The sequence below is a fragment of the Strongylocentrotus purpuratus genome, unplaced genomic scaffold, assembly GCF_000002235.5.
Source record: "Strongylocentrotus purpuratus isolate Spur 01 unplaced genomic scaffold, Spur_5.0 spur5_scaffold_21, whole genome shotgun sequence".
In the NCBI taxonomy this organism is placed as follows: Eukaryota; Metazoa; Echinodermata; class Echinoidea; order Camarodonta; family Strongylocentrotidae; genus Strongylocentrotus; species Strongylocentrotus purpuratus.
In genome coordinates this window covers 44160402-44172318 of record NW_022145607.1, presented here as the reverse complement: position 1 = coordinate 44172318, position 11917 = coordinate 44160402, and the positions used below count along the sequence as shown (strand labels likewise).

The window sequence follows — 11917 nt, the reverse complement described above, 5'->3', positions numbered from 1 at the left end:
TTTAAATGTGCTGAAACTCACATGAAATGTAGATTATTATATACCTCATCGAATACGGGGTGCAAAAATTCTAGCAGCTGACAATAAAAAGGTCTTATTTGAGCGCATATCAACCAATGTCCAGAGCAAACCTAAACGTTTGGCGCATATAACGTCTAGAGTACATAAAAGGGGATGGGGGTTAATACATTCGTTGCTGATTTCCCATTTGCTTTAAATGTGCTGAAACTCACATGAAATGTAGATTATTATATACCTCATCGAATACGGGGTGCAAAAATTCTAGCAGCCGACATTAAAAAGGTCTTATTTGAGAGCATATCAACCAATGTGGCAAAACAAACCTTAATGTATAGCGCATAACATGTAGAGTATATCGGTGAAGGGGATTTCGGGCTTGAATACAGTCGCCGCTATTTCCCATTTGCCTAAATTTTGCTGAAAATCACATGAAATGTAGATTATTATATACCTCACCTAATACGGGGTGCAAACATTCTAGCAGCCGATATTAAAAAGGTTTTATTTGAGAGCATATCAACCAATGTCCAGAACAAACTTAAACTTTTGGTACATATTACGTTCAGAGTATATAGAAGAGGTTGGGGGTTAATACATTCGTTGCTTATTTCCCATTTGCTTTAAATGTGCTTAAACTTACATGAAAAGTAGATTATTATATACCTCATCGAATACTGGGTGCAAAAATTCTATCAGCCGACATTAAAAGGTCTTATTTGAGCGCATATCAACCAATGTGGCAGAACAATTTAGATGTATAGCGCATAACATGTAGAGTATATCGGTGAAGGGGGTTTCGGTCTTTAATACAGTCGCCGCTATTTCCCATTTGCCTTAATTTTGCTGAAAATCACATGAAATGTAGATTATTATATACCTCACCCAATAAAGGTGGCAAAAATTCTAGCAGCCGACATTAAAAAGGTTTTATTTGAGAGCATATCAACCAATGTCCAGAATAAACTTAAACTTTTGATACATATAACGTCCAGAGTATATAGAAGGCGTTGGGGGTTATACATTCGTTGCTTATTTCCCATTTGCTTTAAATGTGCTTAAACTTACATGAAATGTAGATTATTATATACCTCATCGAATACGGGGTGCAAAAATTCTATCAGCCGACATTAAAAAGGTCTTATTTGAGCGCATATCAACCAACGTCCAGAACAATCTTAATGTATAGCGCATAAAATGTAGAGTATATCGGTGAAGGGAGTTTCGGGCTTTAATACAGTCGCCGCTATTTCCCATTTGCCTTAATTTTGCTGAAAATCACATGAAATGTAGATTATTATATACTTCACCTAATACGGGGTGCAAAAATTCTAGCAGCTGACAATAAAAAGGTTTTATTTGAGCGCATATCAACCAATGTCAAGAACAAACCTAAACGTTTGGCGCATATGGCGTCTAGAGTATATAGAAGAGGGTGGGGATTAATACATTCGTTGCTGATTTCCCATTTGCTTTAAATGTGCTGAAACTCACATGAAATGTCGATTATAATATACCTCATCGAATACAGGGTGCAAAAATTCTAGCAACCGACATTAAAAAGGTCTTATTTTAGCGCATATCAACCAATGTGGAAGAACAAACGTAAACGTATAGCGCATAACAAGAAGAGTATATCGATGAAGGGGGTTTCGGGCTTTAATACAGTCGCCGCTATTTCCCATTTGCCTTAAAATTGCTGAAAATCACATGAAATGTAGATTATTATATACCTCACCCAATACGGGGTGCAAAAATACTAGCAGCCGACATTAAAAAGGTCTTATTTAAGAGCATATCAACCAATGTCCAGAACAAACTTAAACTTTTGGTTCATATAACGTTCAGAGTATATAGAAGGGGTTGGGGGTTAATACATTCGTTGCTTATTTCCCATTTGCTTTAAATGTGCTTAAACTTACATGAAATGTAGATTATTATATACCTCATCGAATACGGGGTGCAAAAATTCTAGCAGCAGACATTAAAAGGTCTTTTTTGAGCGCATATCAACCAATGTGGCAGAACAATTTAGATGTATAGCGCATAACATGTAGAGTATATCGGTGAAGGGGGTTTCGGTCTTTAATACAGTCGCCGCTATTTCCCATTTGCCTTAATTTTGCTGAAAATTACATGAAATGTAGATTATTATATACCTCACCTAATACGACTGGCAAAAATTCTAGCAGTCGACATTAAAAAGGTTTTATTTGAGAGCATATCAACCAATGTCCAGAACAAACTTTAACTTTTGGTACATATCGTCCCTGTTTTCACGAAGTGACGGTAGAGCGCGCAACTAAAAGAAAGTTAGTTTTGAATAAATCGCTTTCAAAGTTTCAAACCATAATCTCAACCTCTTTAATGTATCAAAGGCAAATAAATTTTATATCCTGGGATAGAAAATATCTTAATGTTTAATTCTATGTTTAAATATTTCCATAATTTCTTATATTTTTGGGGGAAATGAGCTGTAAACATTACCGTCACTTCGTGAAAACACGAAATTCAAGGACGCGCTGTGATTTTGTTTTCACGAAGTGACGGTACGTAGCCGCGCGCGTAAAACATATGGGATTTTTCTCTCGTGGTTGGAATTCCCGAAATGGACACTAAATACGACAAAACGTTTTGTTTAATTGATGTACAGATAAAATAATTCAAACTGTGAGAAAGAGTACATTTTCCTCTTTCTGTAGCTGCTTTTTCATTTCTCTGTGTGAACTGTTAACACAACCGTCATTTCGTGAAAACACAAATTGCATAGAACGCTTGTATTTTGTTTTCACGAAGTGACGGTACGTAGCCGCGCGCGTAAAACGTATGGGACTTTTCCCTTGTGGATGGAATTCTCGAAATGGACACTAAAAACGGCATTATGTTTTATTTAATTGATGTACAGATAAAATAATGCGAACTGAGAGATAGAGTACATTTTCCTCGTTTGGTAGCTATTTTTTTTTTATTGATAAGAATAAACTGAATGTCTCTGTATGAACTTTTAACTTAACCGTCATTTCGTGAAAACACAAATCACGCAGAACGCTTGTATTTTGTTTTCACGAAGTGACGGCTCGTAGCCGAGCGCGTATAAAACATATGGGATTTTTATTGTGTGAATCAATTTCATGAGATAGACACTGAAATACAGCAAAATTACTTGTTTAATATATGTATGGATAAAATAAGAGCACCTTTTCTTCTTTGTATAATTATGATGTCAGTTTTTGTTCACGAAGCTACGGCTCACAATAAATTAACTATCAATAGCACAGATGGATATTGGCACTAAGTGCTTTTAAAATGATTAATAAGCTATTCTCTTTAATCTTAGGCTAAAAATGGATATGTATTTAATATTATTTGAGGTTTAATTATCAGGTACATTGTATGTATAGGGACTAAAGATTGCACTAAAGTTACTATATACTTTCCACTTAAGAACACGTTCAAGTAGTCTCCCCCCCCCCTCTCTCTCTCTCTCTCTCTCTCTCTTCTCTCTCTCTCTCTCTCTCTCTCTCTCTCTTTACCCCCTCCATCTCCCCTTAATATCACACAAATTCTGCAATTTCTTGTTGAAATTCATGCGAGTGATATCAGGGCTTTTGCTACTCTATTACTATGAGGAATTTCTAAAAATTTTGAGAGGGGCCTAGCTAAATATATTTTTTCAGATAGGAAATAAAGCAAATATGTTAAGAAATATTTTTGAATGAAGGAAAAAGATTAAGTATTGATAATTGACCATAATCTGTAGTTAACTAATCAACTCTGCAATATAAACACAGAAAATGAATTTTGACTGAGCAGTTTTAATTCAAACATTTGGAACCAGAACAGCAAGTGGAAAATGGAGCATAAATTCAAAAATATTAAATAATTCATACCAAACATATCATCATCAATTATCATCAATACTGTATTGCATTTTAAAATGTATAATTAGGGTTTTGTGGAAAAGACTCATCAGTTATATACATCCACGGAATACGAAGGTTATTTCATTCATTATACAGTACTTGTAAATATGCTAAAATGTCTTTATCTAATTCTTTATATACGACTTGGTTATCATGTTTATTCAGCAATCGTAGCGAGTAAATGCCACATGTGGCATACAAAATGCTCGACAAACATGTACTACATGTATCATGAAGTTTTTCAATGGGAAAATGACTTATATAATCATCATCGTTACTTTTTTGTTCATCACTGTTTTTCATAAATATCTTGTGAGTAGAGTATCAGAACCAAGTCAGTTTACACAATCTCTTTCTAAGGTATTTCAATGAAATTTAGTACACAGTCTCAAACGCTACAAAGTTTACCAATGCTTGAAGGTTGTCTTCACCCAGGTAAACACGTAATCTCTGACTAAACTATTATCAGCTAAACAATGCATGATAAACATGGAAATATCAATTTGACTAAACAATTTCATTTCTCATCAAACAGATACAATTCAAAACAGCAACATTATATTGTATGATCATTATAGGATAGTTTGAAGTACCAAATACAATTATGATGAGAATGACTATAGAAGTAATAAATTAAAACATTAAATGTGAACTAGTAACATTGAGTTTTGAGAGAAAAACCAATTGTTGAAATGTAACTTATATTCATGTTCTAATGAAGGCATCAACCCCTGTGAATACAAACATTTAAAGAAAATGGACAAACAAATTCTTCAATACAAAGATACAATATGAGGATTCATGGAACTGGAATCGAAAACTCTAATATGCATTACTGATCGAGGTAGGTATACCTGATAAATAGCAGTTCTGAGCTATACATTTGAATATTAAAGATTTATATTTGCAGGAGTTCATTATAATACTGTAACAGAAAACTGACACCTGTACGACCATTCAGTTAATTGTTTCAGAACTCATGGAAAATGTTACCAGTTTGCTTTAAATCAATTCATTGATTTTATAATCAATCTGTTTCATTGTAATTACTAGTACACACAATTACAATTATGAGTGGAGTTTGCTTAATTTATGATATTCAAAATGTTTAAAATCAAACAGTATAAAAGAGAGATTGAGGTATTGAAACATTGAAGCATTGCCAAAACGATCAATGTAATTGATTCTAGTTTCTCAAGCATGCCCTTCAACACAAGTCCTTCAAGTTTCTTCACACATAATGTCATCCAAGCGATAGTGGTTGAAGCAGAGAAGATCCTTGATCTAGACTGCTTGGAAGTAAAAGGAAATAAGAGAAAGAAAAATCATAATAAAAAAAGTCCAAGTCAAAATCAATAAAAAATCATTATCAGAATTTCAATTATGAAAGGGAAACTTTACAGTGCATTATGATTGGGCAAAATTATTATGTGTAGTTTTGGTACCCAATTTTAGAGAGTCTCTTAATAAATTAAATACTTTATGTGGTATCACCTTAGTATTGGAATTTTTTTATAAGGATTTAAAAAAAATTAATGCTGACCTCGATAGGACCACTCATTCCCTTAACTAAGAGACCTAAGCATTAAAAACAATTAAGAATATCTTAAATTTTAACTATTGGGAAACAATCAAGAAGGAAAAAAGATACCTTTTGACTCGCTCACAAGCATAGACAATGGGTCATCATCAGAATCGCAATCGGAGCCGTCAGGAGACTTTAAGGGTCACCATGCCAAGTCACACATGCAGCTCTGACTGTGTTCGGTGAATTGCTTCAACGGTTCCATACCGCTCCCACTCTTAGGTCACTATGCCGAGTCACATCTGCAGCTCTGTGTTCAGTGAATTATCAAGGACCCATCTTACCAGCATGTCGGTCCCTGTATCCAATCTAATTTTGTAGAATGATAGAAATAATTACAAGTTATTTTCTTTCATTTTTTTGCAAGCAGAGGTAAGGAAATGAATCCAATATTATCTTTTGTACATCAAATTAATTAATAGGCATAACTGACCCCAAACAGAAGTTTTCAATTGCCCGTATTACCCCAAAATAGAATTTTCCAATTGCCCCTACCAAACAACAACTACCCCTATGCACATAAGCAGTGATGTGTGCTTTAGTACTTTGCTGCTAAAGTGTGATTTTCTTGAACAGATCATGAAACTATTCTCACCTGGATTTGTGTCTGGCGTGTGGCATTCTTGAAAAGTAGATGTACTTTCCCAGTGCATCCTTCATATTAGTGCAAATTGTATCTACTGCATCTGAAACTAAGTGAAAGCAAAAACATCATCATAATTTCATTACCACTGAAGTGTAGGTAGTGAGACATGTACATCATCTGGTATGGTGCTTGCTTGGAAAATTCTTTAAAACACGAAGTGGAGTTGGGCAACATTTGCTGGTATCAAGAACAATTGTTTAAAATAATTTTTGTATAGGGTGAGAGACCAAGGGTACTAAAGTAAAGTGCTGCCTTTGAATATAACAGACACAGAGTACAGATAACGAGAGAAACTAAGCTAAACATGTGGACATTGTTCCCCAAAAGGTAGACTACTCATGATTACTTCAGTCTCAAAAAAAAAGTATTCCTTTTTCGGATGGTGCCATTTATTTATTTTCAGGGCAGGACCGTATCTAATTTTCAATTTTTAATTAAATGTTCATCCATGTCCTTCTTTGCTTGAAAGGCAAATCATTGAATTCCCTAACACTAACAGTTAACCAGGAGGGTCATCTCAGCTCAGCATGATGATAATTTTCATAACTCCCTTTGCCCTTGGCCATGTTGATGTTGGCCTTGGGCTTGGAGCCCTGAAATTTCTTAAACCCCAGGCATGCGCGCCTTACAAGAAAGGTCTCAGTCTTGTCGAGATCCTGATCTACTCACCTCTAGATTATAGATTGATGAGTAGTGGCTGACATAAACTGATAATTATAAAATGATGATCTAGAGTAATTAGAGTTCTAGGCTCTAAAACAAATTTATAATTAGCTAAATAGTAAATTACTGAAAAAATAAAAGTAAAACTCTAGTCTCTAGAGTCTAGATGATCTACTCTCTAAGTCTAACTTTCTGTAAAACTTTGTTCAAATGTATAACTTAAGCAGATATAAAAAGAACCTTATAGCATTAATATTTGGTGTGGAGCAAAATAAGAAAGAATCTCCACTTAATTTATTTAGTCTAGATGCATATTTATTAAGTCTAAGTTGATCTTTTTAGTTTTGGATCACATGATAATTCACTCCTTTATTCACTTACATGAAAATAAGTATATGGGGCGAAATGTGGAACGGCGGTGTATTTTTCACACATTTCTGTGCTCATGGACATATTTATGGCTTACAAAGAATCAGAATGAATCAAAAGAGCGTACCACATTAATTTACCCTAAAAAAACGTTTAAAAACTCACCTTTTCATGGTCTGTGACTGTTCCAAACCGCGAAATTTTCACTACCGTCACTTCGTGAAAATATTAAAAGCAGGAAAAGAGCAAACGATGTTTTCACGAATTGACGGCTGTTAAGCGCGTACTTGGCCGTCACTTCGTGAAAACAGAAAATCCTTTTGCTATGCATTTTCTTGTTTACGTCATCGTCATAGCGACATAATTAGACATTATTATGATCTGAAATTTTGTGAGGTTCAAGATGTTAGTAAATGATGTCCAAAAATGCAAAAAAATCAAAAGTGAAAATGTATGCGATTTTCCTCACTACCGTCACTTCGTGAAAACAGGGACGATATAACGTCCAGAGTATATAGAAGGCGTTGGGGGTTAATACATTCGTTGCTGATTTCTCATTTGCTTTAAATCTGCTGAAACTCACATGAAATGTCGATTATTATATACCTCATCGAATACAGGGTGCAAAAGTTCTAGCAACCGACATTAAAAAGGTCTTATTTGAGCGCATATCAACGAATGTGGCAGAACAAACCTAAACGTATAGCGCATAACAAGAAGAGTATATCGGTGAAGGGGGTTTCGGTCTTTAATACAGTCGCCGCTATTTCCCATTTGCCTTAATTTTGCTGAAAATCACATGAAATGTAGATTATTATATACCTCACCCAATACGACTGGCAAAAGTTCTAGCAGCCGACATTAAAAAGGTTTTATTTGAGAGCATATCAACCAATGTCCAGAACAAAGTTAAACTTTTGGTACATATAACGTCCAGAGTATATAGAAGGCGTTGGGGGTTAATACATTCGTTGCTGACTTCTCATTTGCTTTAAATCTGCTGAAACTCACATGAAATGTAGATTATTATATACCTCATCGAATACAGGGTGCAAAAGTTCTAGCAACCGACATTAAAAAGGTCTTATTTGAGCGCATATCAACGAATGTGGCAGAACAAACCTAAACGTATAGCGCATAACAAGAAGAGTATATCGGTGAAGGGGGTTTCGGGCTTTAATACAGTCGCCGCTATTTCCCATTTGCCTTAAAATTGCTGAAAATCACATGAAATGTAGATTATTATATACCTCACCCAATACGGGGTGCAAAAATACTAGCAGCCGACATTAAAAAGGTTTTATTTGAGAGCATATCAACCAATGTCCAGAACAAACTTAAACTTTTGGTACATATAACGTCCAGAGTAGATAGAAGGCGTTGGGGGTTAATACATTCGTTGCTGATTTCCCATTTGCTTTAAATCTGCTGAAACTCACATGAAATGTAGATTATTATATACCTCATCGAATACAGGGTGCAAAAATTCTAGCAGCCGACATTAAAAGGTCTTATTTGAGCGCATATCAACCAATGTGGCAGAACAATTTAGATGTATAGCGCATAACATGTAGAGTATATCGGTGAAGGGGGTTTCGGTCTTTAATACAGTCGCCGCTATTTCCCATTTGCCTTAATTTTGCTGAAAATCACATGAAATGTAGATTATTATATACCTCACCCAATACGACTGGCAAAAATTCTAGCAGCCGACATTAAAACAGGTTTTATTTGAGAGCATATCAACCAATGTCCAGAACAAACTTAAACTTTTGGTACATATAACGTCCAGAGTATATAGAAGGCGTTGGGGGTTAATACATTCGTTGCTGATTTCTCATTTGCTTTAAATCTGCTGAAACTCACATGAAATGTCGATTATTATATACCTCATCGAATACAGGGTGCAAAAGTTCTAGCAACCGACATTAAAAAGGTCTTATTTGAGCGCATATCAACGAATGTGGCAGAACAAACCTAAACGTATAGCGCATAACAAGAAGAGTATATCGGTGAAGGGGGTTTCGGTCTTTAATACAGTCGCCGCTATTTCCCATTTGCCTTAATTTTGCTGAAAATCACATGAAATGTAGATTATTATATACCTCACCCAATACGACTGGCAAAAATTCTAGCAGTCGACATTAAAAAGGTTTTATTTGAGAGCATATCAACCAATGTCCAGAACAAACTTAAACTTTTGGTACATATAACGTCCAGAGTATATAGAAGGCGTTGGGGGTTAATACATTCGTTGCTGATTTCTCATTTGCTTTAAATCTGCTGAAACTCACATGAAATGTCGATTATTATGTACCTCATCGAATACGGGGTGCAGAAATTCTATCAGCCGACATTAAAAAGGTCTTATTTGAGCGCATATCAACCAATGTCGAGAACAATCTTAATGTATAGCGCATAACATGTAGAGTATATCGGTGAAGGGGGTTTCGGGCTTTAATACAGTCGCCGCTATTACCCTTTTGCCTTAAAATTGCTGAAAATCACATGAAATGTAGATTATTATATACCTCACCCAATACGGGGTGCAAAAATACTAGCAGCTGACAATAAAAAGGTCTTATTTGAACGCTTATCAATCAATGTCCAGAGCAAACCTAAACGTTTGGCGCATTTAACGTCTAGAGTACATAAAAGGGGATGGGGGTTAATACATTCGTTGCTTATTTCCCATTTGCTTTAAATGTGCTTAAACTCACATGAAATGTCGATTATTATATACCTCATCGAATACGGGGTGCAAAAATTCTAGCAACCGACATTAAAAAGGTCTTATTTGAGCGCATATCAACCAATGTGGCAGAACAAACCTAAACGTATAGCGCATAACAAGAAGAGTATATCGGTGAAGGGGGTTTCGGGCTTTAATACAGTCGCCGCTATTTCCCATTTGCCTTAATTTTGCCGAAAATCACATGAAATGTAGATTATTTTATACTTCACCCAATACGAGGTTCAAAAATTCTAGCAGCCGACATTAAAAAGGTTTTATTTGAGAGCATATCAACCATTGTCCAGAACAAACTTAAACTTTTGGTACATATAACGTTCAGAGTATATAGAAGGGGTTGGGGGTTAATACATTCGTTGCTTATTTCCCATTTGCTTTAAATGTGCTTAAACTTACATGAAATGTAGATTATTATATACCTCATCGAATACGGGGTGCAAAAATTCTAGCAGCCGACATTAAAAGATCTTATTTGAGCGCATATCAACCAATGTGGCAGAACAATTTAGATGTATAGCGCATAACATGTAGAGTATATCGGTGAAGGGGGTTTCGGTCTTTAATACAGTCGCCGCTATTTCCCATTTGCCTTAATTTTGCTGAAAATCACATGAAATGTAGATTATTATATACCTCACCCAATACGCCTGGCAAAAATTCTAGCAGCCGACATTAAAAAGGTTTTATTTGAGAGCATATCAACCAATGTCCAGAACAAACTTAAACTTTTGGTACATATAACGTCCAGAGTAGATAGAAGGCGTTGGGGTTTAATACATTCGTTGCTGATTTCCCATTTGCTTTAAATCTGCTGAAACTCACATGAAATGTCGATTATTATGTACCTCATCGAATACGGGGTGCAAAAAATTCTATCAGCCGACATTAAAAAGGTCTTATTTGAGCGCATATCAACCAATGTCGAGAACAATCTTAATGTATAGCGCATAACATGTAGAGTATATCGGTGAAGGGGGTTTCGGGCTTTAATACAGTCGCCGCTATTTCCCTTTTGCCTTAAAATTGCTGAAAATCACATGAAATGTAGATTATTATATACCTCACCCAATACGGGGTGCAAAAATACTAGCAGCTGACAATAAAAAGTTCTTATTTGAACGCTTATCAATCAATGTCGAGAGAAAACCTAAACGTTTGGCGCATTTAACGTCTAGAGTACATAAAAGGGGATGGGGGTTTATACATTCGTTGCTGATTTCCCATTTGCTTTAAATCTGCTGAAACTCACATGAAATGTCGATTATTATTAACCTCATCGAATACGGGGTGCAAAAATTCTATCAGCAGACATTAAAAAGGTCTTATTTGAGCGCATATCAACCAACGTCCAGAACAATCTTAATGTATAGCGCATAAAATGTAGAGTATATCGGTGAAGGGGGTTTCGGGCTTTAATACAGTCGCCGCTATTTCCAATTTGCCTTAAATTTCCTGAAAATCGCATGAAATGTAGATTGTTATATACCTCACCCAATACGGGGTGCAAAAATTCTAGCAGCTGACATTAAAAAGGTCTTATTCGAGCGCATATCAACCAATGTCCAGAACAAACCTAAATCTTTGGCGCATATGACGTCTAGAGTATATAGAAGAGGGTGGGGATTAATACATTCGTTGCTGATTTCCCATTTGCTTTAAATCTGCTGAAACTCACATGAAATGTCGATTATTATGTAACTCATCGAATACGGGGTGCAAAAATTCTAGCAACCGATATTAAAAAAGTCTTATTTGAGCGCATATCAACCAATGTCCAGAGCAATCTTAACGTATAGCGCATAACATGTAGAGTATATCGGTGAAGGGGGTTTCGGGCTTTGATACAGTCGCCGCTATTTCCCTTTTGCCTTAAATTTGCTGAAAATCACATAAAATGTAGATTATTATTTACCTCACCCAATACGGGGTGCAAAAATACTAGCAGCTGACATTAAAAAGGT

At 35.5% G+C, this 11917-nt stretch overlaps 1 long non-coding RNA gene across 1 annotated transcript; it reads right to left on the bottom strand.

Annotated features, from left to right (window-relative positions):
• Positions 1-3813: 3813 nt before the first annotated feature.
• LOC115928118 lies at positions 3814-7590 on the bottom strand. The gene is made up of 4 exons (XR_004065896.1): positions 7370-7590; positions 6122-6218; positions 5593-5835; positions 3814-5230 (listed from the first exon to the last, which is right to left on the bottom strand). It is a non-coding gene; the product is annotated as an uncharacterized LOC115928118 (long non-coding RNA).
• Between the last annotated feature and the right edge of the window lie 4327 nt (positions 7591-11917).